The sequence below is a fragment of the Pteropus vampyrus genome, unplaced genomic scaffold (genome assembly GCF_000151845.1).
Source record: "Pteropus vampyrus isolate Shadow unplaced genomic scaffold, Pvam_2.0 Scaffold970, whole genome shotgun sequence".
Taxonomy (NCBI): Eukaryota; Metazoa; Chordata; class Mammalia; order Chiroptera; family Pteropodidae; genus Pteropus; species Pteropus vampyrus.
In genome coordinates, this window is record NW_011889751.1 from 236586 (window position 1) to 253188 (window position 16603).

The following is a 16603-nucleotide window of genomic DNA, read 5'->3' on the forward strand; positions in this document are numbered from 1 at the left end:
TGTCTTACAAGCAAATACATTATTAGGAGGAATCATTTTTTTGGGGATACACAAGAGACATTTCTCACTCAGATACAACTGCCCTTCCAACCCTACCCACATTCAACTCCAAGTTCACCTGCATTTGACAAACAATGGGCTTCTTCTAAGAGCAATGCAAAAAACGTATCACTATTTACCAGATACTTCAGGCAATGGAGATTCGAACACAAATAAATCGTGTCTTATCCTAGAAGTAATCACATGTACAGCTCTAACAGTAACATAAAAATGTGACAAATGATTTTAAAAAGGTAGATGCAAAGTACTACAGAAACATAATGAAAATTCAGTAATCTTGTGGGGGCCAGAGGGTGGAGAAAGGCTTCACAGAGGAGGTTAGATTTCATCTGGACTTATATGACATAAACATTCCCAAGCAGAGTGGGGGCTTACCAGGCAAAGAGAGATTGAGCCCAGAAAGCAGAGCACAGCAGGTTCAGGGATGTCCAGTTTGTCTAGAGTGCAGAGTATAAAACTAGGCTGGGGCTAGGCTGGTAAAAAAGAGAAGCGGAGAAGACTACAGCTTGAAGAGAAGGCGAAAAACTGGCTTGGGTTTAAGAAAGGCGAAAAGCTGGCTTGGGTTTTTCTTTGGATAGAGAAGTATTAAACATTTTGTCAGTGAGGAAAAGCCAATACAAGTATGTGCTTTCACATTTATTATCTCAGTTGGGCCTCACGACAAAACTGTTTCAATTTGATAGTCCAAGATGAGTTAAGAGACTTACTGCACAGGTCAAACTATTAAGCAACATAGATCAGCTCTTTCCAGGGCTCTTTCTAAAATACCATAAAGTTTCTCTGATCACACACAAAAACATTCCAAAACAGTCCATGGTCTAAAGTGAAAAGCCATAGTGCAGTAGTGTGAGGAGGTTGAGCAGACTTTTTTTAAAGAATGAATTGGGCTTCTAAATCGGCCGAATTATCATCTTTGAGCCTCAGTTTCCTCTTTTGCAAAAAAGCTATATCACTTACTTGAAGAGGCATCCTGTGGCCCAAATATAAATTTGTAAATCAGAACCTAAACATGGTAGGTGTTCAGAATAAATGGTGGGTCTTTTTCTCCTTCTCTTCTTTTTCCAAATCCAAACCTATTTTCCATCTTATCCTTCAAAATTCAGCCAAGTAGCAATAAAGCTAAATTGGGTGTAATTTACTCCACTATTATTATTCACTCCTAACATATTTTTTATGGATGACCAAAGATTCATGTTCTGAAACCTTTACCTTTCAAGGGGAAAGTAAAAATCAGACTGGATCAAAAAAGGCTAGAAAACTTTCAGCTGATTATATCACAGGTTAATTAAACCTCAGAGAAAATAAGGGCATTCACATTGTGGATGAAAAAAAAAAGGGGTGGTTCTATGGAAAGTAACCTCACAGGGTGATCTGATCATAAATTCCTAACTGGGCAGATTATGGTGGGTAGTCATGCCCAGGGCTATAACTTCTTTAGTGAAAGGTTTTAAGCCAGCCCTGTCAATTGTTCTTATATATCTAGGTTAACACACTTTTGAAATAGCAGAAGTAATACCCCTGGAAGGGGGTATTAACCCTCAAGAGAGCACATAATCTTGCTAACTATCCTGTAATTCAATTCCCACCTTTCTTTCTCCAATCTCCCTTATGTATTCTCCTTAATTTCAAATGCATAAAAGAAGCTTCAAAACTGTTATTCTCTGGAACATTTGATGGCATATGCCATCAGTTTGGCTCAAATAAACTCTTATAAGAATCCTTCACAGTTTGGAAATTTCTTATGTTGAAACATGATGCTCATATACCACCTTCACTATCCTTAACAACAATCACTGGCTTTGGGGGACACATACACTGACTTAAGTAACTAATTTCCCTGCCACTAGGAGGGGGAGGGGATTGACACTACCAAAAACATGCTTCCATAAAAGGACAATCTCTGTAGAACTCTCGACTTCTACCACCTACAAAACACTAAGCCCAAAATCTTTGGACAAGAAAATTAGAATCCTTTCCACTTTACATATGCACTGACAAATGTTGAAGACCCCATTGGATGCCCCAGAGCAGTGCTAAAACCCACACAGGGGCGAGTTGGCTCATTTAGAAGCCCAGTTTTCAGACTCCAAAACTGTAGATCAAGACAGTCTACAGGAAACAGTAGCAACTTCGTTTTATATACAAAGACAGGTTACAGACAGCAAGACATTGGGGAGGGAAAGCAGCATGGTGTCAATAAAACAGCACTGGGCTGGGAAGGATGTCTAGGGTCTAGTTCTGACCCTGCCCCTAGCTGGCTGGGTGACACTGGATAAGTCCTTCTTCTCTCTCTAGGCTTCATTTTCCCACCTAATAAAATGAGGCAATGTGACCAGTGCCTCCATGCTATTCAAACCATGGTAAATGGACCAGCAACATTAGCATCATGTGAGAGCTTTTAGCAATTTAAAATCTCAGGCCCCAAGCTAGGCCTTACCAAATAGGAGCATGTAAGTTAAAGATATCCCCAGGTGATTTGTATGCACTTTAAAGTTTAAGAAGCACTGTTCTTAGGGTCCTTTCCACCTCTGACCTAGGATTCTAATCACATAGCAGAAAGCAGTAGGCAAGCCAGAGCTGAAGGGATTGGACAGGGATAGAAGAGGGCCAGTGGAGATAAAAGGGATAACAAGGGAGAAAGGATACATTTTTACCCTCCTTCATATCCTTCAACTTGTAGTTCAAAAGGCATCCCTCAAGTAGCATTCTCTGACTTAAATACATCTTGTGGGTGAAACTGATCCTCCACACTTTCATTATAAAAAAGATATTTTGTAAATTTACTCTGATTCAGGAATGTGTACTAGATGCTCCATCTAAAAGCCGTCGGAACTCAGTCTCATTTGTTTTACCATCTCACCCTCTAATAGGCACTCCCTGCTCAACCTCGTACAGGGCTCACTCTGCAGATTTCCGACTACAGGAGAACAGAACAAATGTTCCATGACAGGTACGCCACACACCCATGCAAGAGAAGTCAGCATGTAACAAGGGACTGAAGTGACCTCCAAGGACCAATCCACATGCGACAGAGCCGGACATACAAGCCCAAAGGCGCCTACCTCACATCAAGACTGCAGGCAGAACAGGAAAGACCATGGACACACTCCTAGACTAGGAGAGGCCCTGGGAAATGAATGGATGTCCGTGCCCTAACAACCTGTGTTGGTCTCAACCTGGCCTGTGCTTCCCCTAATCCGCCAGCAGCGAATTTTGAAAATTACAGCCCAGAGGAAGTGCAGTGGTGATTGGCCAGCAGGGGCCAATCAGCGAGCACAGTTGCGATGTGCCCTAGCCCAGCAAAGAGGGGTGGGGCTGAGGGAGTTAACTGAATTCTGTGGCTAACAGACTTCGCATTGGGGTGTGGTTTCCAGTATAATTGGTTGGACAAGGCTGGTTTGACATGTGGCAGTACTGAGTCTCTTTAAAGAAGCATTTTCATTTAAATAACCCTGCTGGAGGAAGGGGGAGAGCGGCTGTATAATGTAGGTTCAGACCAGTTAAAACATTAATATTAATAACCCTTTGTAGAATCAAACGCTAATTCCCGCTGCCTTCACAAATAGCCTTTTAATGGGAAGCAGAGTAGAAATTATTGCCCCTATTTTATGGGTAAGTACCCAAAGTGCAGAGAGCTAATAGTAGGTAATACAAATTCAGCACTAGTTCTCTTTTAATTGTTGTAATTTTTGAATTGTTTTAAACTCTGTCCAAAACAATAGGTACTTTTATTATTGCCATTTAACAGATAAAATTGTAGCTTGTTAACTGCCCAAAATCACAAAGCGGCATTTTGGCAAATCAGATACTACAACTCAGATATTCTCATTTACTTCATTCATACATTAATTTGTTCATTCACCAAATATCTATTGAGCACCTGCTTTGTTCCAGGAACTAGAAAAAATATATATATGAGTAATTGGCAAATGACTAGAATAACATTGCCCTATGCTGTCCTCTGAGAAAGCAAAGAGAATAAAATCTAGAACTTCCTGCATATACAGCAGACACTCTACCACTAAATTATATCCCTACCTTTATTATTAACCCATTCTCCTTTTAGTATTTCACAGCTTCTACATTAAAGGTAGAATATTCACATAATCCGAGGTCCTCTTCTCTTTTTAATCTCCCTTTGTTATTTCATCCAGGTCCATGACTTTAAATATCGTCTAAAAGCTGGCCCTAAACTCCAGTTTCATAAATCCAACTGACTATTCCACATCTCCACTTGGATGTTAATAGACACCTTAAACTCAACATGCTCACAACCCTTACCAAACCTGATCCTTCCTCCAATGTCCCTCATTTCAGAAACTGTTACCACATCAAGCTTGTTAATAAAGCCAGAAATCTGGTATCATCCTTGACTCATTCTTTTCTATCACCTTACTACCATATCCTACTTCAGAAAAAGATAGCTTATATTCCATTCACTTCTCCTGGTCTTGACTGCCACCATCGGTCTCTCATTTGGACAACTGCCAAGAGCCTCCAAGCTGCTCTCCCCATTTCCAATCTGGCCCTTCTCTAATGCAAATACAACACAACAAGATCAATCTTCATTAAAAAGGAAAAAATATATCCTGATCCTCTTTTGCTTTAGTGGTTTCCACCTACCCCCCACCCGCCCACCCGCCCCCCCCCCCCCCGCTCCCCCCGACCCCCCGCCACAGAATTTCAGATAAAATCTAAACTCTTTAATCTGGTCTACAAGTCCCACCTATCTCATCAACCTCATCTCATACCACTCTCTCATTCACCCAATTCTAGCCATAATGGTCTTCTTTCAAAGCTTTGACTATATGGGAAAAAACAAAAACAAAAACAAAAAAACCTCCTCTAGATCCTAGCACATGCTGTTCGCACTGTCTGGAATATTCTTCCCTCCATTCTTTAAGTACTTGGTTTTTTTCTCATGCTTCAAGTCTCAGCTTAAATATCCCCTCTTCAGAGAAGACTTCCCTGACCATGTTATCTAAGTTAAAATTATCCCCTCACTCCCTTATACTCTATCTCAGCCCCTTATGTTTCTTTTAGAGTAATTATTGCTATTTATAATTTTTTAACCCATATCCTCATTCAAGAATGCAAGGTATATAACTACAAGGACCATATCTCTTTGTGCTTTATCTCTAGTGATTAGTGTTAATAATAGTTCACATTTGTCAATTGCTTACTACACTGTTTTGACACTCTAAACAATACAGTGAGGTGTTAATTCCCCCATTTTACAGAAGAGAAACTTGAAATACAGAGAAGTTTAGTAACTTGCCTAAGATCACACAACTAATAAGTTATTGAACTGGAATTTAAACCCAAGCAGTCTGATTTCAGAGACCAAACACATAAGCATTACACCATGCCAGCCTCCTAGACAGATAATTAAAAAATAATTATTAACTAAGTAAATGAGTATCTTCCTTTAAGGATCATAACTGTGGACAAGTGTCTCACTGGGATGCACTATAAAGGAAATATAGTATTAACACAAGTCACTATATGCCTTCTTTAGTCAAGAGAGAAAAAGGTCCATCTACCAAAACAACAGCAACACAAAAATCACAAAACGAGGAATTTCATTTTTCCTACTACGATAATGGATGGTAACTAGAGGTATTATGATCATTTCACAATATATACAAATATTGAATAATTATGTTGTACACCCGAAACTAATACAATGTTTTATGTCAATTTTACCATAACTTTTTAAAAGTTAATGAGTAAGTTAGGATTTTTCCAAAAATTTTTGAATTTTTTTTTCTCTCAATCTTCACATCTCCAATTAACTTAACCTTTTCTTTGGGTAGCACTCAGAGAGAAAATTGAGAAAAAAGGAGACAGCCCTTTGACTTTACCATTTTCCAATATTTCTCTCCTCCCAGACATAGAACATTCTCATAAACTCTATCTCCTCCCTCCTACATCCCTGTATTAAAACCTGATAGAAAAGGTCTGCTAGTCTCTACCTCACTTTTACATGAAAATATATTCCAGATGGATCCAAGATTTAATTGTGAAAATGAAACCATGGAAATACTAGCCATATATGAAAGAATATTTTTATAATCTTGCAGAAGGAGAATACTAGCTAAACAGGACAAAAAATCTAGAGACAGCAAAAGGCTCGATAAATTTTAGTAGCTGAAAAACTTAAAATTTTATTTGGCAAAACAAACAAAACCAAAACAAGGTTAAAAGTCCTAACAACAAACTGGCAAAAAAACACTGGCAACACAAATGGCAGAAAAAAAAATTATTTCCAAAATGTACAAAGAGAACTTCATGATCAACAAGGAAAAGATGAACCACCCATCAAAAATATTGGCAAGAAAATGAACAATTAGAAAAGAAATACAAATGGTCAATAAACATGAAAATATGCTCAATTTCACTAAAAATAAATGCAGATTAAAACAGGGGTGCATTTTTTCGTTTAGGATATTAGGATATTGGCAAAAGTTTAATAGATTAATAACTTCTGCTGGTAAGGGGGTGGGTAAACAGACACTTTTATTCACTGTTGGCAGGAATAAAAACTGCCATAAAATTTGAGAGGGTTATCTGAAAATACCTACTGAATTTTAAATGTTGAACCCTTTTACCCAGATTTTTCACTTCTGGTAATCTTTCCTACAAAAATATTTATTCTAGGAAATAAAGAAATAAGGCTGAAAATTTCTCAAATTTGATGCATAAACCTATAGATTCAAGAAACTAAGCAAACTCCAAACAGGACAAACCCAAAGAAATTCAAAGACACATCAAAATCAAGCTTCTAAAACCTAAAGACAAAGAAAAAAATAAACTCGAAAGCAACAAGAGAGAAATGACACCCCTCTAATAGGGGCATAATTTTCTGAATTTCAATGGGTTTCTCATCAGAAACCATGCAAGTCAGAAAAAGGTGACACAATATTTTCCAAGTACTAAAAGAAAAGAGCTGTCATCTCAAAAATCTATATCCAATGAAAATATCCATGAGGAGTAATGGAAAAATCAAGTAATTCTTGGATGCCCACCTTTAAAGAATAGAAAGTTCACAAAATAAAAAAAAATAGTAATAGGAGGAATCTTATAACATCAGAAATAAAGTACAGTGGACAGAGCAAAAATACAGGTAGATACAATAGACTTTCCTTCTGATACTGTTTTTTTCAATTATGTTTGACAGTGATACCAAAAATTACAGCACTGTCTGATGTGGTTCTCAATGTATGTAGAGGAAATGTTTAAAACAATAATACAGATGGAGAAGGGTAAAGGGAGGAAAGATTTCTGCACCTCTCTCAAACTGGTAAAATGTTAACTCCAACAGACTAATATATATATAAGAACTTTATATATATATATATATATATATGAACTTATATATGTTCTGTATATATACAGAACTCAAACATGCACTAATAAAGCTATACAAAGAGATACACTAAAAAACACTATAGATACATCAAAATGGAATTCAAATGGATGTTCAAGTAACTGACTAGAAGACAGGGGAAAAAAACATAAATGAGGGAATAATCAGCAAACAAAAAGTAAAGTGGTGAACTTGAGCCCTAAAAGATCAATAATCACATTAAATGTGAATAATTTAAATAGAAGAGTTAAAATCAGAGATTGGCAGAGTGGATTTAAAAAACATAATCCAACTATACGCTCTCAACAAGAAACTCACTTCAAATATAATGATATAAGTAGGCTGAAAATTAAAAAGTGGAAAAAGAGATACCATACATACATTAATTTTTTAAAAGCAGGGGAGTCATTGTATAAACTATATAAATGTCTAACCAATGTACTATATACTTGAAACTAATAAAATAAAATTAAAACATAAATAAATAAAAATAAACAAAGCTCCTAAAAAAAGCAGGAATAGCTATGTTAATATCAGATAAAGTAAATCTCAGAGAAAAGTCAATTATCAGGGACTGAGAGGAATATTACAATATGATAAAAGTGTCAATCCAGCAAGAAGATCCTAAATGTGTATGCACTAATCAACAGGGCTAGAAAATACATAAAGCAAAATCTGATAGAACTGAAAGGAGAAATAGACAAATCTACACTCATATTTGGAGACTTCAATATCTCATCTCAATAACTGATAAAACAACTAGATAAAAAAATAGGCAAGGATATAGAAGAACTCAACACCATCTACAAACAGAATCTAATCAACATTTATAGAGCACCCCAACCAATAACAGAATACACATACCTTTCAAGCTTCTATGAAACATTTACCAAAACAGACCATACCCTCAATCATAAAACAAGTCAGCAAATATAAAAGAATCGAAATCATAACTGAATATTTTCTCTGACTACAATGGAATCAATAACAAAAATAACAAAAATTCCCAAACACTTGGAAACTAAACAATGCACCCCCTCGAAATTTGTGGGACACAGCAAGGGCAGTGCTGAAAGGGAAGTTTATAGCACTAACTGCTTACATTAGAAAAGAGGAAAAGTCTAAAAGTCAATAATGTAAGCTTTACCTCAAGATGAAAAAAATGAAGAGTGAAATAAATCCAAAACAAACATAAGGTAGAAAATAATCAAGTTAAAGCAGAAAATGATGAAATTGAAACCAGAAAAATCAGTGAAAATCCATGAAACAAAAAGCTGGTTCTTTGAAAAGATCAATAAAATTAACAAACCTCTAGCAAGACTAATAATGAAAAAAGACGCAAATTATCAATATCAGAAATGAAACAGAATATCACTACAGGCCCCACTGACATCAAAAGGATAATAAGGGAAAACTATGAGCTCTGTACATATAAATTTGACAATTTAATTAATATGGACAAATTCTTTGGAAATCACAAACTACCACAGTACACCTAATATTTACTACATAATTTGAATCATTACATTCTTTTAAAGAAATTCAATATGTAATATTTAAATTCTTAAAAGAAGTCTCTAGGCCCAGATGATTTCACTGGAGAATTAAGCCACATGTTTAAATAAATAACATCTATTCTACACCAGAAAATAGAAGAGGAAAGAATACTTCCCAACTCATATGAAAATACTTTTTCCATGATACCAAAACTATAGAAAGACAGTATGAAAAAGGAAACTACAGATGAATATCCCTCATGAAAATAGATGCAAAATCTTTAGCAAGATATTAGCAAGCAGAATTTAGCAATATATAAAAAGCATTATAAACCATGACCATGTGGGGTTTATTCTGGGGATGCAAAGCTGGTCAAAAAATCAATCCACATAATTCACCGTATTAATAGGCTAAGGAATACACAGGGAGAGAGGGAGAAAGGAAGTAAGGGAGAGGGAAGGAGAGAGGGCGGGCAAGCTACTAGAGCTATTAAACAAGCTCAAGGGTGCAGAACACAAGAGCAATCAATATACAAAACTCAATCGTACTTCTATACACTTGCAAGGAACAATGTGAAAATAAAATTAAGAATACAATTCCACTTACAACAGCATCAAAAAGAATAAAATACTTAGAAAATAAATTTAACAAAATAAGTACAAGACTTGTACACTAAAAACTACAAAACACCATTGAAAGAAACTAAAGACCTAAACAAATGTAAAGACATCCCATGTTCGCTGATTGGAATACTTAATATTGTTAAGATGGCAATCTTCAAATTGATCTGCAGAATCAATGCAATCCTTATCGAAATCTGTGTAGAAAAGAATAAAGCAGAGAATGCTATCATTTGGAAAACCTGCTGGCCCTTTGCTAGAATCTAGAATTCTGATTTGGGAAGGGTTTCCACTCCTCTAACTATTGCGAGTAGCTCACTGTACCTTAACTGTTTGTGCAAACAATATTATCTATGGTGAACAATAACTTTCCTCCTGGGAGTCTGGAGTTTTGGTATGTGCTAGGCAGAGGGTGCCTGCAGGATCAGCCCCCAATAAAAGTCCTTGGCATTGAGTCTCTAATGACTCATAAACAGCATTTCACACATGTCACAACTCTTTTACTGGAAAAAGCTATGCTAAGTGAAAGAAGTCAGTCACAAAAGACTATATTGCGTGATTCCGCTTATAGTAAATGTCCAGAATAGGCAAATCTATAGAGACAAAAAAGTAGATTAGTGGTTGTCTAAGGATGGGGAAGTATAGGGTTGAGGGAGCTGGGGTGTGATAGCTAAAGGATATGAGGTTTTTCTGGTGATGAAAATGTTCTAAAATTGATTATGGTGATAGTTGCATAACTCCGTGAATATACTAAAAATCATTGAATTGTACACTTTAAATGGGTGAATTATATGGTATTGGAATTATATTTCGATAAAACTATTATTAAAAAATAACAGTGGCTAATAAAATATATTGGTTCTTTAAAAAATTCCATTGAGGAATGGCAAGGAAAGACTCAGTGGAACCAGTTAGAAAGTTATTGCAATAAGCTAGGCAGTTTGGAGCAAGGTGGTACAATATTCTTGGCTGTGGTGAAGCACTTCTAATATGGTTCAGGGCATAGCAATTCTTGAATAACCATTACCACTAATTTTCTTTCTTTTTTTAAAAAATTGAGATATAATTGACATACAGCATTATTTTAGTTTCAGGTGCACAGTAATTTTTAATTATGTAAATATCCTTAAGCACTTACTAACATATATATCTAGTGCTATCCCTTGCAGGGTAAATGAAAATGAGTAAAAGAAATACTCTATTTCTGTATTTGGAAAAATAAAACTTATAATGAAATAACTACAACACAAGGCAGAATGTTATAAGTGTCAAAAAAGGTGAGTATACTACAGCTAAGGATTTCAGAGGACACATGTTGCCAACACAATCAGTATTATCATAATTTCCCCAACATCACCAAAAGTGACCACTGAGTATCTAAGTACATGAGACACTGTTAAGGTCTATAAAGAGAGTTGGACAATCACGTCTTCCTTTGAACCTATACACATTTTTATGATAGAGCTATTAAAGAAATGTTATTATATTACTAAATATATTATAAATAAATATATTAAATATTAAGTCAATAAATATACACCAAAATGCAGTTTTTTAGGGTGGGGAGTGATTCTATCAGGGGGAAATCACCAATTTCCCTTTTAATTTGAGGAATGCCTTGGCAAAATGGGCTTTTGTATGGGGCGATCTTGTACAATATGGAAGCACGTTTCCAAACAGCTGAGACCTCCTAGTGGCCACATGAACGCATTACCCCGATTTACCATCTTGCTTTCAGAGCAACAGGCACAGAAGGGCTAAGCCGGGCATCCCCTCAGGGCAACGACATGACAAAGGTGAAAACTAGGCAAGTCTTCACCCCATTTTAATGCCTCTAAAACCAGAGGGATCCTTAGGAGTGTGTGCTGGGGGTGGGGGAGGTACCTACAAGTGCTATGAGGGAACCTGAAGGGGTTTATGCTTCCAGATCCCCTTCCTCTCCTCTGTGGTCTTTGTATAAAACATTCACAGATGAACATACTATCTGGAAGGAAGAAGGAAAACTTTGCCACCGATTACTATTATATTTAAGAACTTTTTGCCAGATGTTTGAGACAAGTTTGTTGGTCTGACAGGAAAAAAATATCAGATTAACAGCCTAGTTCCCTAGACACATCTCCAGCTCTGACGTAGAATATATTCATATATTCATATATGCAAGGCAAAAGGCTCTCTAATACCTAGAAAAAGAAATTGTACCTTTAACGAGCCATAGAAGGATTGGAACTAAAGCTGCACATGAAAAAGGAGCTCCCCGCCAGTCAGAATCAGAAACAAGACAAAACGAAACAGAACAAAACGAAACAGAACAGAACAGAACAGAACAAAACAAACAAATGGATGAGGGGCACAGTGACTGACCGCCTCAGAGCAAGCGCCTCAGAACTGCCTCGAGGTAATGTCTCCAGGAAAAGCCGCCTCGGCAAAATGGATCTCGGAAGCGGCGGGCCGACCCTACCATTCTCACCAGCAGGGGGAGATAACCGACCAATACTTTTCAGTTAGACTTGGAACCACCAGATGGGGCCAAAAGATCAGACTAGGTACTCTTTATACTTTTTTTTTTCTCCCCTGAGAGAATTTCTATTCTGCATCTTCAGACCCTAAAAGGAAGAAAAGGCTTGCTAATCTCCGCGCGCACACACATATATACCCACCTCTAAGATGATGGAAGTGGCTAGTGCCGGATCCAGACAAACCACCAGTTAAATGGCCTCTTTGTGCTGCAGCTACCCGTTAATAAAACCGTGGTTAAAATAGTACCTATTGCATAAAGATGTGTAAGAATTAAATGAGATAATACATGTAAAACACAATACCAGGCATATTTTCAGACCTGCAGAATTAGAATCTCTGGGATGGTGCCCAACTATCTATTTTAATAAGCCCTCCACATGATTTTGAGTCACGCTAAAGTGTGAGAATTATTTCTCTACGAAGAAGTATCAAATAGCTAACAAAGTTTTTTGTCATTATTACAGATTCCATGACTCCATGGCTTCTGAATTGTGTTTCCTGCCTGAAATTCCAAAACCATCACTTGTTTCTGGAGCCCGGCTGTGTGCTCTGTATCACCTGGATACAATGAGAAAGAGACAGAGAACCTGTCCTCAAGACTTCTGTGCAAGTGATCCAGGAATAGGAAAAATTAACTCTTCAAGATCAGGTCTAGAAAATGTCAGATGAATTGTACCGACAATAAGCAAATGGTCTAGGAAATCAGAGGAGGGAAATTTCATAATTATGAGAGGAACCTGACCAGAAATGGCCACTAATGAGCCACACCTCCCCCCGCCCCATCAAAAATAGCTGTAAGTCATTCCCTACAATAAGTCAATAGAAAAGTCCTTAGTTGCCTAATTAAGTCCCTGCTTGAAAGGAAACCCCAACATATCTAAGAGTCCGCTTTCCTTTTACTGACCTTTAGCTGTCCTCTGAAATAAAATAATGAGAATATTTATAGCTTTTAAAAGTCCTTTATTTTCTCCCTCTACTGCTTCAATCACTCATAGGAAAGGATGACAGGTATGCACAATACAGACATAACATAAATACTTGACATTATGCAGCACCACTATTGAGATGTTCACAATAGATGTCTAATTTTTCAGTTTAGTATGGTTACAGGAAGCTGCTCTTAATGACATTGTTCATTCTTATGGCTGTAAACAATTCAGGAGAAAAAGAAGTGGAGTTCCCATTTTTATCGGTCCATGATTAATAATGCCTGACAATCATTGGCATCACTTCCCATTTTCCAAATGGTCATAGTGTCATTGCAAAAACTTAATTAGGTAGGCTAAATCTGAGGCTGGAAAATACTTAGTGGAACTAACAGGCAGACAGTAATTTCACGAAGGCTAATAGTTCAGGTGATTTAAATTTCATTTTGCCATTTTTCATTATTACATTACAAACACAGGTCCCATTTTTATTATCTTAACGACTCTTTTAAACCAAATGCAAACTGAAAGCATATTTAAAATGTTGATTTACATGATTATTCACAAGTTTGTGTGGAAGATAAGATATTTTGGTAGAATAAACAAGGTTAGAAAATAGACGATGTTTGTTAGGAAAAAGTGATGACCAAAGCTTCTGTGTTTAACATCTCTATGTTTGGCTCTTAAAGGCTAATCTCAGTCCATACTACTTCACATATATTCACACACTAACACAGCATATCCCTTCTTTTGATTCTTTGAGCATCCCTTCTTCCCCATCTGTCCCCATCTCTAGTCAGTACAGGACACTCTGAGCACCTCAGCAACTTAAGAGAAAGAAGAGACAGTGAATATGCTATAACCTATGACTGAGCCTCCTTACATTTTCATTATTGGCTTCCCATACAAATGCTGCTTTTGTTTGCTCCTGGTTAGCCTCCAGGATTGGGATGCCATGGGACAGGGCTCTAATCATCCATAATAGTTCTCTCTTTGTCATTTAGGCGATTTGGTAAGACATTTTCCAGGTCCAGATCACAGTTTTTCCCTTCTGGGCTGGGAGACATAGAGGTTTGTTTCTGTTTGTTTTTGTTTGTTTGTTTGTTTGTTTTAATCTTGGAGATATATATTCTTATGCTTGCAGAACAAATAAACATTTTCTTTTTTTTGCTTCTTATTCCACAGACATAAGCCAGACGCAGGAGCTCCAACTTAATCATCAAAAGTTCCCCTTGACAAAAGAATAGTAAAGGAAAAATAGGTTTTGTGCTATAGATTTTAGTATATCACCATTGACAAAAACTCCCTTCTTGACCAAAATTGTTTTTAATAAAAATTGTATATATTTAAGGTATATAATATGATGATATGATATAGTAAGGCTCCTCTGAGCCCTCTTCTCAACTAGGCCTCAATCTTGGCCTATAAGAACTTCAATTTTCAGCACCAAGAATTTTATTCACTTCATACAATATTGTATGTTACTTATATTTTATTAAAATTTTTTAAAAAGGAATTTTATCCACTCCTTACATTAAGAGAGTAGAACAAACACTAACATAGTTTCTATCAGCTCAAAGCCATGTCCTTAGGAAAATGATCTCAGCCTCCTTAAAATACCTGTTCAACTGCCAAAAAACTTTACTATTTGTTCCAGCCAAAACCTGACTATAGGCCCCTGACATCTCTTTTCTTAGAGCATTTACTTTAGAAAACTTGTGATTGTAAATCCTTTCTGTCTCTTTGAGATATATCTTCTACAATCCAGGAATGTCTGTTTCGAAGACCTGAGAGACATCCCTTTGAAATTTAATCATCAGGAAAGACAAGCCTCCTGTCTCTCAGTCTCTATGGAAGGGTAGGAGCCTAACTTTGATAAGTACCACTTAGCAAACACAGAGATCTTGATCACATTGATTAACCTTCCCTGCCACACATATTTCCCTCAGTGCTTTTCCTTTAGCACACCATAGCATTTAAAAAGCCTGTTGCCTTTTGTTTCAATGAAGTTGAACTCTATTTATCTGAAGTCTCTCTCCCCTACTGCAGTAGCCTGAATAAAATCTATCTTGCCACCTTTAACAAATTTCTTCTTAATGCCATAAAATAACAAGATCAGAACGGTATAGCAAGGTTGAGACATGCAGTCTCAGGGGTAACAGGGAATAGAAGAAATGGAAGTAGAACCAAGAATATGAAACTCTATTATGTAGGGGGGTCATCTCAACTAATTTTTAATTCAGATGCACTTATTCACATGCATGAGGTTAAAGTGGAAGCATGTGGAAAAAGGACAAGAAGAACACAAAATAAGACTTGGGCACACTGAGAGCCATTTGGTTGTATAGGCTAGTGTTTCAAACTGGGGCTAAACTGAAGGCATCTCAAAGTGTAATGGATAATCTTCAATAAAATACCATAGCCGGCAATCCAGCACCGGCTATAATGGAAAAGAATAAGGAGAGGCTCAAGTCTTTTTATGGCTTGAGGAGTATCTGATAGGTGACCCTGCTCAAAGTGGATTGGCTTTTATTGTGGGCTATTTATATTTTGTGATGAAGGTTAGAGCTTGCTGGGCCACTTAGACATCCAGAATCCTAAGGTCCAACAAAATAGCCTACTCTGACATTACAAAGGTAGGGGATCTTCTCACTTCTTTTTGACTAGCTAAGGAAGTGTCGATGGTGAGTTAAAAACACAGAAGAACCCTACATGATTGGTGCTATGGCAGCCTCCAACTTTCTATTTTCATACTTTTATTCAGAATATACAGAAAGGACTTTAACATTTCTGTGTTTCTACATAAATCTAAAGATCTCTTGCCTCATAACTCTCAATCTCTAGTGGGAAACTCAAAGAGAAATAAGCTAAGATGTGAAAATTAATACTGTTTTGTTCACAAATGCTGGTGGTAATTCTGTACGTGAAAAATACAGACCTCTACCAAACGGGTAACTAATATGATTGTTCTGGAAGTCTAACAAGAAGAAGAAAGAAAAAAGAGGTTTCAAGGAGTTGTAAACTGGGCAAAATGTGAAAGAAATATGTGTAATCTTCTAGAGAGAACAGAAAAAGTTTGTTGTACAGTAGACAGCCTGATGTGCTTTCGATGTGAAGGGCTACTGAGTTTGTCAGCCTGCCACGCCTTTGCTGTGGTTGCTATAGTTTCAGGCATTGTGACTCAACAAACTCTGGTGACATACCCCAGGGTCATAGGCAACAGGGACGAGCCTTGGCCCATCAGTCTCTTCCAACTGCTGACGGGGTGGCAACCAGCTGCAGGTGCCCAAGAACTTGGCACTGCCCAAATCCATCTAAAGGGGCATATCTCCCTTCTTGGTGGCACATTTTCACCCAAAAGTCAACAATAACTTCATTATCAAGGTAATGAGTTTATAAATTTCTTTTTTTTTTTTTTACAATGTTTTAGAATCTGGACTTAGGTTATATCCAAATCACATGAGGGACCTCTACACCTCCCCCTTTCTTTCTAGGCTAGTGATCTCTAGCTCTGGGGAAAAGAAACTCCCTCTTTGAGGGTGAGGGAAGCCTTTTCAAAAATCTTTTCCAGGGCTTTGTAGAAATTTTTGAACGGAGAGCTCCAAAAGATCTTG

General features: G+C 37.0%; 1 protein-coding gene across 6 annotated transcripts in view; it reads right to left on the reverse strand.

Moving 5' to 3' along the window:
* The window catches only part of CCNB3 (cyclin B3), a 64750-nt gene extending 52758 nt beyond the window's left edge, over window positions 1-11992 (reverse strand). For 4 of the 6 annotated variants that reach the window (XM_023526494.1, XM_023526493.1, XM_011386165.2 and 1 more), the window contains exon 1: window positions 11908-11992. The gene's annotated coding sequence lies outside the window, so the exon portion shown is untranslated. Of the gene's footprint in view, window positions 1-3122; window positions 3241-11745; window positions 11833-11907 lie in introns of those variants that run through there. The other 2 variants (XM_023526492.1, XM_023526491.1) reach the window with 2 other exon arrangements.
* Between the last annotated feature and the right edge of the window lie 4611 nt (window positions 11993-16603).